Source organism: Lissotriton vulgaris, chromosome 4_1 (genome assembly GCF_964263255.1).
Source record: "Lissotriton vulgaris chromosome 4_1, aLisVul1.2, whole genome shotgun sequence".
Taxonomy (NCBI): Eukaryota; Metazoa; Chordata; class Amphibia; order Caudata; family Salamandridae; genus Lissotriton; species Lissotriton vulgaris.
The window spans coordinates 601,633,886-601,647,424 of NC_141691.1; the positions used below are offsets into that span (position 1 = coordinate 601,633,886).

The 13,539-nt window shown below is 49.2% G+C and overlaps 1 protein-coding gene across 1 annotated transcript in view; it reads left to right on the top strand.

Moving 5' to 3' along the window:
- EEPD1 (endonuclease/exonuclease/phosphatase family domain containing 1) overlaps positions 1-13,539 on the top strand; it is a 311,463-nt gene that overhangs the window by 42,073 nt on the left and 255,851 nt on the right. The window lies entirely within an intron of this gene.

Below are 13,539 nucleotides of genomic sequence, written 5' to 3' on the forward strand. Positions count from 1 at the left end.
CGTGCTTTTCCGAGGAGATCTCTCTTCCTAACTGGTTTCACCCAGTGCTGCTTCATAAGATGTTATTGTCGGTCAGTGACCTCTGCAGTGACTCATGAAACGCACTCCACTGCATGCTGCCTTTCACATTCGTGTCTCCCCCCGGTAACTGCTGAATGTGATCGTTTTTTATTCCAACCAGCACTTTAGTAAACTGTCAGGAGCTCTGTGGTAGGGGCCGTCGACACTTAGGCAGCGAGAACATACACAGCTGCAGGTAACGAAGCCGGGAAGCAGTCCCTGAGCCCATTTCGTTGATTTAGTTAGTGCAGTGTGTTTTAGTTACTTTCCCCTTATTCTAATTGGCTTTGTATTCCCCACCGAGTGCCTCATATGATGAAAAGACGTAGCCCGCAGACCCACGTGTTTACATTCCATGCGTTCCATTTTTGGTGCAGGCAAACCTCCTTTGCTACAGCAAGAGGTTCGTTCCCGAGTGATCTAAGAGACAGGGACCAGTCACCGGACGCGTGTATCCGCGATTGCGTCACATGTTCGGCGTCCACTCCTCGCGCTCCTCAGCGGAAATCAGTAATTGCCATAGAAGTGTTTTAACGAAATAATGGGCCTGTTTTTTCTTAATATGGACATCCACAGATCAAACGCCCTGACTATATCTCGAATTACAAGGCCATGCCTTTTAGTAACCTTGGCCTAAAATGACTGCGTGTCAAAACGTGGATTGGTTTGCGTTTGTTCGACTGCTCTGGTGCACTCTTGTTACCATTTACGGGGCAGATTTATGTGGTAAGTAAATAAAGCTTCATCAAGTATAATTGATTTTGAAGAATTAAGTATTTATTTCTATAAATCTCTCCGGGTAGAAATCTGTGGCTGTCCCTCTGGCTGGTCCATCTATAACTGCCACAGAGTAGAACCCGCAAACCTTCTAGGAATGTGGAATGCACTAAACACAGCGCTCCACACTCCATAACTAACATAGATGATTACAACATATCTTCTTCCCTTAATTGAACAAAAGATGTAAGGTAAAATGCTAAAACAATTCTTGAACAAAAATCTGATATGGTAAAACTGAGAGAAGTAGTAGTAAAAAATGCAGATCATTTACATATATAATCCTTTAAATAATCTGGAGGATAACGAATTCTATAATGTCTTACCGGAATCTGTGGCTGTCCCTCTGGCTGGTCCATCTATAACTGCCACAGAGTAGAACCCGCAAACCTTCTAGGAATGTGGAATGCACAGCGCTCCACACTCCATAACTAACATAGATGATTACAACAATTTACAAGCCCCTTTCGCCACTTTTGCGTCACTTTTAACATGGGAAAAGTGACGCAAAAGTGGCGCAAGGGGTTTGTAAATCTGCCCCAAAGTGTTACCGCCACGGTCATTTTATTTTCTAGGGTTGAGGTCAGGTCACAAGTCGTAAAAAAAGAAGTGGGGACGCTGTCACCGAAGTGACGTCACAACAGGAAGTGACGTCACGAAAGGTGCTGAGCTCCTCGTCCCAGAGAGGCCAAAGAGTGAAGTCCAGCTGTTTGGCAGGGGGGACGGCGTCTCCCCGGTAAAATAAGTGGGTGGACGCCGTCCACCCGCGTGGTACCCTGACTCGAACCCTGTTTGAGGTAGACAAACAAATTAAGTGGGGAGAGATGAGTCAAGGTTTGGCTTTGGCTCCGAGAGCTCGTACATGAGCCAAGCCCTGAAAATAGTTGACATGGAATCATGCAACACACATTTCTTTAACACACGGAAGTGTTTCACGTCAGTACATAAGTTTATTTGAAAAGTGTTTATTATAAGTGGAAGTTTTTAAACATAAACGCAGTAACATTCCTACCTCCGTCCTGATGACAATACTGTTAGTCAACTAAGAGGCAAGTAAGTTGTCAATTATACAACATATGGGGGTCTAGATTATTTTTTATGGCTGGAGCAACTTTATAGACTATTAATTCAAACACAAGACAGGGTTTTTGTACATGGTGCACCCTGATCTTCAGTATTTAAAGGGGCTCTCATGTGATATGAACAAAAAAGGATGCTCAGTGAAATAAAGTATTCACCACCCTAGGATCACACAATTTGGTTAAGCAGGGACACTGGGATTGATCCCAGATTTTCGAATTTCAATCCGTGCAATTCAGTCATTAGGCTGGTATCTTTGCCTTCAAAGTTTAATACTAGATGTTTATTTCTTGGTGGATGAAATTAGAGTTTGTGTAAGAGACCGAATCCATATTTTTTTGGGCAGTTTTATGTAGAGCTAACCTTGCATGCTGGCATAAAATTGCAGATTCAAACTTCTTGCATGCTTTGTTTTTGGGCATAGGGAGATTTGCCAGGATGCAGAGGTGGGGACAGAATTCGAACCTGACTCCAGGTGATACATGGTTGGTAGCTATAGACGCCAGGCCACATTGCCTGCTGGGGAAGCTCAGCTTCTTTTGGGCTTGAGGTTCCTAAAATACCTTGCGCTGAGCCAGAGCCAGGCATTTGGCTTAAGACTGGCTCGAGCTTTCAGTGACTTGCCCAACTCTGTTATTTTCAAAGTACTGTTGGAACCTTAACATGATTTTACAAATATAATTTGTCATTGAGATACTCTTCAAATGTTTGCAAAAAGGAACTGTGAGACAAAGGCTTGCTACAATCTGCAAGTACATTTACAATTTATATAAAAATCAGCTCTCAGAATTAGAGATGGGTGGAATATTTTGATTTTATTCAGGAATATGTAGACGCGATAACGAACAAAGTTTGCTTCTCTCATGAATGGAAGATAAAAAGTCCACTAACCCATAATTGATAGGTTTGGGTAAATTCAGCAATTTGTGTGTTTCTGTTCAGTGAAATGTGATCCAAAGATAATCACGGTCTGTGGTGGTCCGGACACTTCTTTTGGTTCTCCCTTGACCTTGTTTTCCCAGGGAGCACCAAATGAACTGTCGAAACCGAGAAATTCACTCATTTTTTAGGTTCACTTTTTGAGCAAATGTGGAAGATTTTGTTGCTTACTATCATTGAGCAGGTGAACTAAAAAAAATGGGTGGATTTCACCTATTTCGTATACTGAAAAATAGTTTCCCTACATTTACTTAGGAGGGGATTCCTTTCATTCCTCGGACCTGATATTCTCGCCTCAGTGCCTATTCCAATCATGGGTCCCACGCATGCTGCAACTCTGGGCAATAGCTTGCTTAATCTCCACAACGGCCCCAACAGCGCTAGGATGCCTGGCTTCACCCTGGGGATGCCCAGGAGTGGACACTTCACAGGGGAAGCCAGGAAGGGTTCCACAGCGGTATGAGTAATAGCGCCACGAAACCGCTTGGTAGCAGTGCGCTCTACAAATACTTTACATTTATTTACATTTTTTCATATTTACCTTAAAGCAAGATCAAGTGCCTTAATTTTGGTTTAAATCTTTTATTGAAAATACAACACAGAAGACTCAGGTTACATCAACATCTCGGGCGAGCATGCGGTCGCCTTATCAGGAATCAATACCCCACCCCTCACCTCGGTAGGGTCTCAAGTGTTTGCAGGGTGCATGTCCAGTCGCCCCGATTGGCTTGCGCGTAGAAGTGATCGACGATCCTGTCTTCCAAACATCCAACTCCCACCCCACCCTCCCCGCTTTCCCCTAACCCACCCCCCAATCCCCCTCCCCGGCGTGGCGAATTTGATGTTGGCCGTGTGGCATAGGAGGCATGGTTAAGGCGCCTAGGTAGGTGAGCAGGGTTCCCCCTGAAAATCTCTCGGAAGCCTAAGTACCCTGAGATACTTCGGGCAAGTAATTTTGTGGAATTCCCCCGACAGGAGGGAGAGAAAGGGCTGCCAGATGTCTAGAAAGGTGTCCCTTGTTTGAGTGAGGTAGGCTTGTATTTTCTCCATTCCCATAACGTACCATAGGCGGTGGAGCCATCCCGTGTGTGTGGGTTTCCTGGGGGTGCCCCATAGTGACAGGATATGGTGAGTGGCTGCTCCCATCGCCAGCCCCATCTGCCTGCCCCTGACCGATTTCAGGGGGAACGTGATGGCATTGGGAAGGCCAAGGAGTGTGTAGGCCGGGAATCGGGGGATTTCTGTGTCGAAGTGCTTATCAAAGCTGTGGAGCACCTCCTCCCAGTACGCCCGAACCTCAGGGCAGTCCCATAAAATGTGAGTTAGTGTCCCTCTGTGCCCGCACCCCCTCCAGCACCCGGGGTCCCTGCGTGGGTTGCCTTGGTGTAAACGGGCCGGCGTGAGATGCCAATAATATGCAATTTTCACCGCTGCCTCTTTACTGGCGACATTGCGGGCGGTGTGGTGAGCTCTGAAGTATATGTCCTGCCATTCCTTGTCAGTGAAGGTGCGCCCTAGCTCTAGTTCCCACCTGTTCTGCCCCGCTGATCGGGTCGCGGGGGGAGGGGGGCCGAGCATCGCGTACAAATCTGTGATTGCATGTCTGTCGTTCTTTATCGTGTGAAGCCAGCGTTCATAGGCTGTGAGGGGTCTGCTCACCTGAGGAAGCACCTCTTTCTCCAAAAGCCAGTGTCTAATCTGGAAGTACTGAAAGCGTTGTATGTGCGGGAGTGTGTAATAGTCCTGCAGAGTGCTGATAGTCATAAAGCCCTCAGGGTTGAAGAGGTCGCCCGCCGCCTTGCATTCTGAGTCGCGCCACTGCGGGAATGACCGAGGGGCCATACCCGGGGGGAACTCTGGGTTCCCAAAAAGGGGGGACATCGGGGACGGGAATGTGGTGAGACCCTTCGGCACTGCCACCTTGTCCCAGACCTGCATCACAGTTCTCGTGATGGGGGACTTCCGGAGATATGAGGGCCTGTCCCGGCGGCGCAGGAACGGGACCTTCCATAAGAACATTTGGCCCATGGCGCGATCTTGGAACAGCCATCGTTTTTCAGATTCGGGTCTGTTCCACTCCAAGAGGTAGCGGAGCTGTGTCGCCTGGAAATAGCGCAGGAGGTCCGGCACCCCAAGGCCGCCCTCCGCCGTGGTCCGTGTGTTGAGATCCCTACGGAGTCGGGGACGTTTACCGGCCCACACAAATTGCGTGATGGCGTCCTGCAGTTGCTTAAGCACTCCGATCGGAGGCGTGACCGGGATAGTCTGAAAGAGATATAAAATTTTGGGGAGCAAGGTCATTTTCACCGCCGCCACTCGCCCCAGCCAGGAGAGCGGTTGCCGACGCCATCTCGCCAGGTCGCCCTTGAGAGCTAGGACCAGCGACGCGTAGTTCTCCTCGACCGTCTGAGCCGTGCTCGGGGTTAGAGAGATGCCTAGGTAGGGTATGGACATTTGCACAGACAGGTCTCCATATGCGCATTGTTCGCGTCGCGCCGCTTTCGCGTTCCGCCCCAAGGGGAGGACTAAGGATTTCTCCAGGTTCATCTTGAACCCCGACACCGCCCCGAAGCGCTCCACCTCCGAGAGGAAAGCCGGTACCGATGTCGAGGGGTCCTCTAAGGCCACCAAGATATCATCCGCATATAAGCTTATAGTTTGTGGTTCCCCGCCAAAATGAACGCCTGAGATGGACCTGTTGTCTCGGATTCGCTGGGCCATGGGCTCGATGTACAGAGCAAAGAGAAGGGGTGAGAGGGGGCACCCCTGTCTAGTGCCCCTTCTGATGTCTAGGGGGTCCGAGCGTATCCCGTTAACCGAGATCCTGGCCTGCGGGGTAGCGTAGCAGCTGGCCACCCACGTGCGGAACCGGTCGCCAAACCCATAGCTTTGCAAAACGGCGTCCAGGTAGCCCCAGTCCACCCTGTCAAACGCCTTCTCGGCATCCACGGATAGGAGGACCGCGTCGGAGCTATTGTAGTGAGCTTTATCAATGACGTGGAGCAGTCTCTTAGTGTTATCCGCGCATTGGTCCGGTTCAATGATCCCCGGTAGACACGGGCCCAAGCGAGCCGCCAGCACGCTCGTGAACAGTTTGAGGTCAATATTGAGATGGGAGATAGGTCTGTATGCCCTGCACTGGGACGGGTCCTTCCCCGGTTTAGGGATAACCACAATGTCCGCGTCCAGCATGTCCTGGGGGATGGAACCTCTACCCTGGAATGAGTTGAATAACCTGGTTAACAGTGGGGCGACTTGGGGACAGAAGGTTTTATAAAAGGTGGCCGAGAAGCCGTCCGGGCCAGGGGCCTTCAGAGGCTTAAGACGCGCGATCGCGGAGATAACCTCCTCCGTCCTGATAGAAGCATCAAGGGAGGCCTTGGCGTGGTCGTTCAGGGGTGTTATGGCCGCGTCGCGGAGGTAGGCGTCAGTGAGTGTCTGTTCGGGTGGCGGATCCGCGGTGTACAACGAGGCATAGAACCCTCGAAAATCTTCAGCGATGTGGGCATCATCCCGGGCGATCGTTCCGTCTAGGGCATGGACCGGGGGCACTCTCGCCTTCAGGGTTTTAGCCTTGAGACAGCTCGCCAGTAGGCGTCCTGTTCTGTTCCCCCCCACGTAATACGTGTGACGCAGTCGTAGAGCTGCATATTCTGCTCTGTCCAGGTCTAAACTGGCCAGTTGAGCTCTGGCCGCTTTAAGTTGACGCCACATCCTGGGTGCCCCTGTCCGGCTGTGTGCTTGTTCGAGTTCCAGCACCCGCGCCGATAATGAGAGCCTTTTATCTTTACGAATCTTCGCCTCCGCTGCGGCCACCGAGATCAGCTCGCCTCTCACCACCGCCTTAAGCGCTCCCCATACCGCCGTCAGGGAGACCTCCGGGGTGTCGTTAGACTGTAGGTAGTCCGAAATGCGGTCCGGGAGGTTCTGCGTGACCCCCTCATGTTGCAGGAGGCCGTCATTGAGACGCCATCTGCCTTTGCGTGTGTGAAGCGCTGGGGTTCGCAGGTGCAGCAGGAGCGCGTCATGATCTGACAGTGCCGCCGGAAGCACCTCTACGTCCTCCATCAAGGCGGTCACTTCAGCGCTGCCGAAGAAATTATCTATGCGTGCGTATGCGTGGGGTACATGGGAGTAGAACGTGTATCCCGGAGAATTCGGATGATGCGCGCGCCACAGGTCCGTGAACCCCTCCTCCAACAACCAGCGGCCCCCTTCTCGTGTGATCGCCCCCACGAACCCTTGTCGGTGGCCTGACCGGTCCAGGTCCGGATTCATCACTAGGTTCGCATCTCCGCCCACCAGGACAGCCTTAACATTGGGTTGCAGCGCCTCTGCTAGTGCTCCTTTGAGAAATGACTCCTGTTTGGTATTTGGGGCGTATAAGGACCCGACCACCATGTCCAGTCCCCCTATGTGTAGTGTGTAGGCTAGGAACCTCCCTTTAATGTCAGCCACCTTATCCCCTACAGTCCCCCTGAAGTGCCGTGCAACCAAGAGAGCCACCCCCGCTTTCTTTTCTAGGGTCGAGGAGTAGTGTTGTGTCGGGAATGCCCTGGAGCGCATCCTGTGCCAATATTTAGAGAGTAAGTGCGTTTCCTGCAGCAGACAAACATCGGCCCCTGAGTGCTCCAGAAAGGACAGGACGGCTCTGCGCTTTATGGGGTTATTAAGCCCCTTCACATTTAGAGTGAGGATTTTCAGCGGAGGGTTAGCCATACCTAGGGGAAATGAGGACTTGGCTTTATATGCAGTGTGCCTTATGTGCGCCCGGCCTCCATGTCAGTGTGCGACGAGCCAGACGAACCACGCCGGGAGGGGACCAGAAACTCCCACCCCATCCCACCCAGACCTTGACCTCCCGCTCTCCCGAGTCCCTTCCCTCCCCAGTGCCCCTGAACCCCTTAGCCCAACACCCAGTCCCCCCTCTACCCACCCTAACCCCAACAAGGAACTCCCGACCCCCAGTCTCAGTCCCAGGCCTATCCAGGGTCAACTCAGGCCTGTAGGTAAAGTGGATGAAGAGGAGTGTGGCAGTGGCAGCCCCAGCCGCCCTTCGCCCCCCCCCCCATTACGGAGTAGCAGTGTAAAGATGGCCCCCCACCAATGCATAAATCAGGGTACAACAGTGGTGTCCTTGACCACCTCCTCGATGGCTGCAGCCTTGTCTCTCTCAATTGTTCCCGGGTCTGGGCGATGGGAGCGCCTGGAGCCTCGGCATCTCCTCACCTGTTGCCAGGCACCCTCGGACGAGCGGGGGCCCGGTGTTTGCGACTGCCCCTGAGAAGAGGTTTGATCCGGGTCGTCGTCTGGGAGGTCGATACCCAGTAAGGTGCAAGTGTCCTGAAGCGAGCGGAGTTGGTGCAGGGAACCTTCCCACTTGAAAATCAACCGGAACGGGTAACCCCAGGAGTAGGGCACCCCCTTGTCCCTCAGGAACGTGGTGACCATCGGAAATCCTTGCGTTTCTGGAGGGTAATCGCCGAGAGGTCCTGGTACAGTTCGACGGGGTGGTCCCGGAAACGGATGGGTCGTGCCCTGCGTGCTTCCCGCAGGGCTCGCGTAGGCCTAAGCCGGGGGGGGGCAGAGCAGCAGCGCACCCGGGAGCAGTTCACGTGCAATCTGAGTCACAGGGTGCAGGCTGGGTCACAGGGCCGACCACCTGGGGGGGGGTCTCTGGTGTCACACCCCCCTCCCCTCGCCGGGGGCACGATCACAGGCCCCCCGAGTGCCCAGCTCCTCACCTCTGTCCTTGTTGGAGCGTGTGCGGCCCCCTCAGGCGTCTGCAGGGCCTCGTTGTGCAGCCCAGCTGGGTCTCAGCCCCCCTCAGGGTCCGGAGCGGGGAGGGCCAGGCCGGGCAGCAGGTCTGCCGTGCGCCGCTTGTCCTCTCCAAGAAGGCCGATGTCCCACTGGTACGGGGTGCCCTCCAACGTCGGGCGCCCAGGGATTCTTGAGGCAGCGTGCGAGGGCCGCCCCGGGCCCGGTGTCCGCCCGGTTGCTGCAGGAGGCCGGAAGGCCCAAGCCGGGGGGTAAAGTTGCAGCCCTTCCGGGCCGCGCCGCAGGACAGTCCGGGGGATCTCCGTTCACCGGAGGCAGAGGACTGCGCGTGTGGTCACCGGAGGGGGAGTCTCCCTCAAGTGGCAGTCTCCCACTCCCCACCGGCCCTCCGCCACTGCTACTGGTCCCCCGAGAGCGCGGGGAAAGCTGCTGAGCGCCGGGCTCGGTGCTCTGTGTCCTCCCGCTTTGTCTTCCCGCCTTGCCAAGCGGCGGCGATGCGGTCCGCTTCAGACGCTCTCCGCGGCAGACACCAGGGTCCTCGGGAGCTCCCCACACTGTGTCGTGATGATGGCGACGTGTGGGGGGCCAGATGCGCTTGAATTTAGGGCTACAGGGGGGTTCTCAGGGAATCGGGGCGAGGAGCTCCGCTGCTACCCGTCTGCTCCGGCCGCCATCTTGGCCACGCCCCCCAAGTGCCTTAATTTTAAAAGGCTTTTGACTATAACCATATTTTATTAGGATTGGTGAAGAACTTCAACATCTCCGAATCTAAGATGTGAAGTTGTCTTCAATTAATTCTGTATAGCGGGTTGGCTCTTTCCTAAAGATCTGTACAGCCTTACAATGAGGGTGCTCTTTCGTCCCTTATGGACTCCAATCATTTTGCATCATAGGCGTGGGCCCTCTGCTGAGGCAGCTGCCTTCATCACTGCACAGAAACAACCTCTGAAGAATAAAGTATTGTCTAGACTCTTTGAGCCATGGCTTTCTACTCTTAGCTCTGGGGTGTGACTTCTCGTGCCCCCCCCCGCTTTGTGAACTCCCTTCTACTGCAGAGCATACTATGTCATCATGGCTTTGTTACGGCTGTGTTTCCCATTATATATTTCACTAGTTTAATCTTGTTGTGCTCACTGCCTTATTATGTTATTTTCTTACAATGTACCTGTTAGCATTGGCAGAACTGTAATGTGTAAAAGCAAAAATGATAAGCATTCAGATTTCACGTACTATTAATAGTATCTTGTATTCCAATTGTGCCTTATAAGGCAGTGTTGCTATTTCTAAGCACTGTTAATATCAATTGTCAACTGATAATACTATCTAATGACAGCTGATGCCTACATGATACATGTGCATGTCTGCCTACATGTCTGTCTATGGAATGCAGATATTTATAATATCTTGTATATAATGGCCCTGTATCCTCTGTGGCATAACAGTAGTCATTTACATCTTTTATATTTGTGTTCTTAGGCTAAAATATTAAAACATTGCTCTCAAGTGTTTGCCATCAACAGTTTAGTGTCTGTATTAGCTTCACTACTCTGAGTACAGGTATAGCTAATCCTCTCAGTCACACGTACTCATCATTATGGAATTGGGCCTTTGGAAAATTTGGGTTGTGAAACTGACAAGTTGTAGATCAAGAACCAGGTCACGCCTCTACACACTTCAAAGCAAGATGATTGGCTTGACGATTGGCAGCATGTTTCAGATAAACGAGTCACGAATAATCGTACAGACCGAGGTCGTTTGGTATCACCAACCTAGAAACAATTCAGGAACTTCTCACATACCAACAGAGTGACGTGAAGGAAATAGATAATCAAGTGCAAACTGCATAAATACTACACGCTTACAGCAAATGTTGAGTGAGTTGAATTGATTATTTTCCGGCACGTGCAGTTTGACTGGAGTTATCTTTTTTGGCTTATTGTTTTGCCATGGCCGAAAGAGTTCTACGAAGAGACTCATTTGTCAATGAGAAAATCTTTCCTGCGTTCTTCCGAGCTTGTAAAACTCGACTCCTGATCACAGTTACTTCTACTATACAGTCTAATCTAGACTCAGTATGCATTTTTAGGTCTGACCTAGAGACAGTTTTAGCTGTTTTGCCAGCTTGTGTAAAAAGCATAAATTATAAATACATCCATGTATAAATCAATAGTAGGACTTTGGGTTAGCTCTGTTTATCATTTGGTTTGTTTAGCTGGGTCAGCCAACTGCAGCCATTGGCTTTCGTACGTTGTGAGTGACGTTTGTTGCTTGCTCATATGTGCACATTTGCCTAGAATGAAATGCATTTCAGTGCCAGGGCTGGTGGGACATTAATTTCCCAACAACTTTTCTTTCCATTCTTAATTTTTTTCCCGTTTTTGTTGTTTGCTTATGCTATGCTTGCAGGTTACTGTAATTCATAGCCAATAGTACCTTTTCTTTGAGCCAATAAGAATCATTTTTCCTGTTGTGTGCATAGGGACTGAAAGGATTTTAAACCCTTTCTAAGCACATTAAACTATATCTGATAGTTATTCTTTTAAGGTAAATTTGGTACTACCAACGTTTGACCGCACATCTAAGCTGCAGCATAATTTCTTTTTTTGGTATGTTTTGCAAAAAAAAATAAACATTGCATCTGCTTGTCAAGGCTTTAACATACTTGCTTATCTTGTTGTGGTTGATGCGTACCTTTAGCTTGTCGAAGCGGAAGTCAATATTCGCCTACATCCAAGCAAGGGGTGCCTAGTAAGGCATCCTAGCATTTTACAGGAGGAAGGCAGAAGAGCGATAGGTATTGCTATGTGCTCTGATTCAAATTCTTTAGCAGATCTCAGAACAATAAGTACCCTGGTGGGTTTGATGCATAGCATTTGAAGGGTTTCTGTTTCTCCAAACGAACATATACGGAATCCACCCAAAAATGTACTTTAACTTTTTCCCTGTTTTCCAGGAGTACATTAGTATTGCAAATTGACATAGCAGTAGCTAGATTAAAGAGACAGCATCTTCTTTTCAGAATTTCTATCAATGTGAATAATATTCATAGCATGCTGTTTCGTCATTTTCTTTCTTTGCATGAACCCAATGCCTGTGGAAGCTGTATTTATTGCACTGTGTTGTGTGGTACTATTTGTATACCCTACCTACCCATATGCTGGGTGCTAAAGCGCTTATCCATTCAGATAGTAAACTACACCGTGTAGAGTGTGTGGTTGGAAGGGATGTATGACGTTACAATGCATACTTTTACAACGCATACCTTTACAATGCATTTTTTACAACGCAACATCCATTACAACGCATTCCTTTACAATGCATGCCATTACAGCAAATTTTTAAAAACTACCTTTATAACGCATTCCATTACAACGCATACTACCTTTACAAACAGTAGGGTAAGTGTTGTAATGACATGCGTTGTAGTGGTATGCGTTGTAGTGTCATGCGTTGTAATGGTTGCGTTGTAAAAAATGCGTTGTAATGGATTTTGCGTTGTAAAAGTTTAGTTGTAATGGTAGTGCATTGTAAAAGTTGCGTTGTAAAGGTTGTTTCCCGGTTGGAAGGGTGCTGTTTTTATTTTGAACTTATTTGGGAAGTGTTTTCATGTTATTTGTAATGACCACCAGGATGTGAGTGGACGTGAAATTAAGGCTGACAATTCGAGCAGAAACTACGCACTCTTTAAAAGGCCCAGATGCCACCTACTCTCGCTAGGCCAAAGGCAGAGAAACCCCTGAGCAGGGGTTCACACTCCAGGCTTTTCTCTAGCTCCCAATGGGAGATGAGGCTAGTTGGATCAGTCCCAGTTGGGTTGTGACTGCTTGTTAGACTGGCATTGTACTTATGTGAGGGTGAGAGGTGAAGTATTTTGGAGGTTGCTACGCTGACAGCACAAGAGTGAATAAACTTGCATTTTGTTGCCCTTCTCTCATCACCTCTCCATGTGAGCCCAGCTCTTTTGTTCGATCCCAGAGACCCTTGGTCTTTCTGGTTTAGTTAAGGAGGGATTCCCTTGATTTGCTAGAATGTCCTCTTAGACAACTTCCACTTTCATTATTAGTAGAGACAGTGTGGTGAAAACAGACGTTATCTCATAACTTCCATTATCTTTGTTGGGCCTCTGTTGTGCTAAATTTCTAATCTACATGCTGTGCTAGGCATTAAACACCAGGAATGACCATGCTATCTTTTAAAGATGGGTTCTAGTGAATGCATTGATGTTGAAATGCAGACAAGGGCATTAGAAGACTGTTGTTGGTGCGCAGACCTCCAAAGATACTCCAGAAGCCAACATAGTCTGATGAATACATTTTGTACGTTATAAAACCAAAGTACTTCACATCACATTGGTTTACTTTTCCCTTAACATGTAGTTTTATTTGGGAGGAAGTTGCAAATGACTTTTTAATGCCTTGATTTCTGTAGTCTCGCCGTTTCTGTCACCCATTTTTCCCCAAAGACTTTCTACCTTTGCTCTTGTTTTCCTCGTCCTTGCTTTTTATTCTTCACACTTTAAATGCAGCTCCCTTCCTGTTCATAAATATTTAATCAGCACAATGCACAACTGATCGATGTATGCAGTTTTCCATATAAGTAAATCATCACATTGCAAACACTCGTTTTGTGTTCAGCGTTTTTTAAATTATTGTTTTGTTTACATTTGTTACATACATACACTCTACACCCGCAGATTTTCTTGTTGGGCAAATGATATTGGCACACACAATGCTGTACTGGCAGAATAATTCATTTGTGGTTTTACTAGTAACACTAACTGGTCCCGTCCCACTACCTATAATGCCTATTTGTTTCTAACAAATGAAGAAAAGGCTCCCACTAAAATAGACAAGAAAGGTGAGGTGAAAACCAAGCCAGTTAGCTTGATGCTCTTAAATGGAGAGG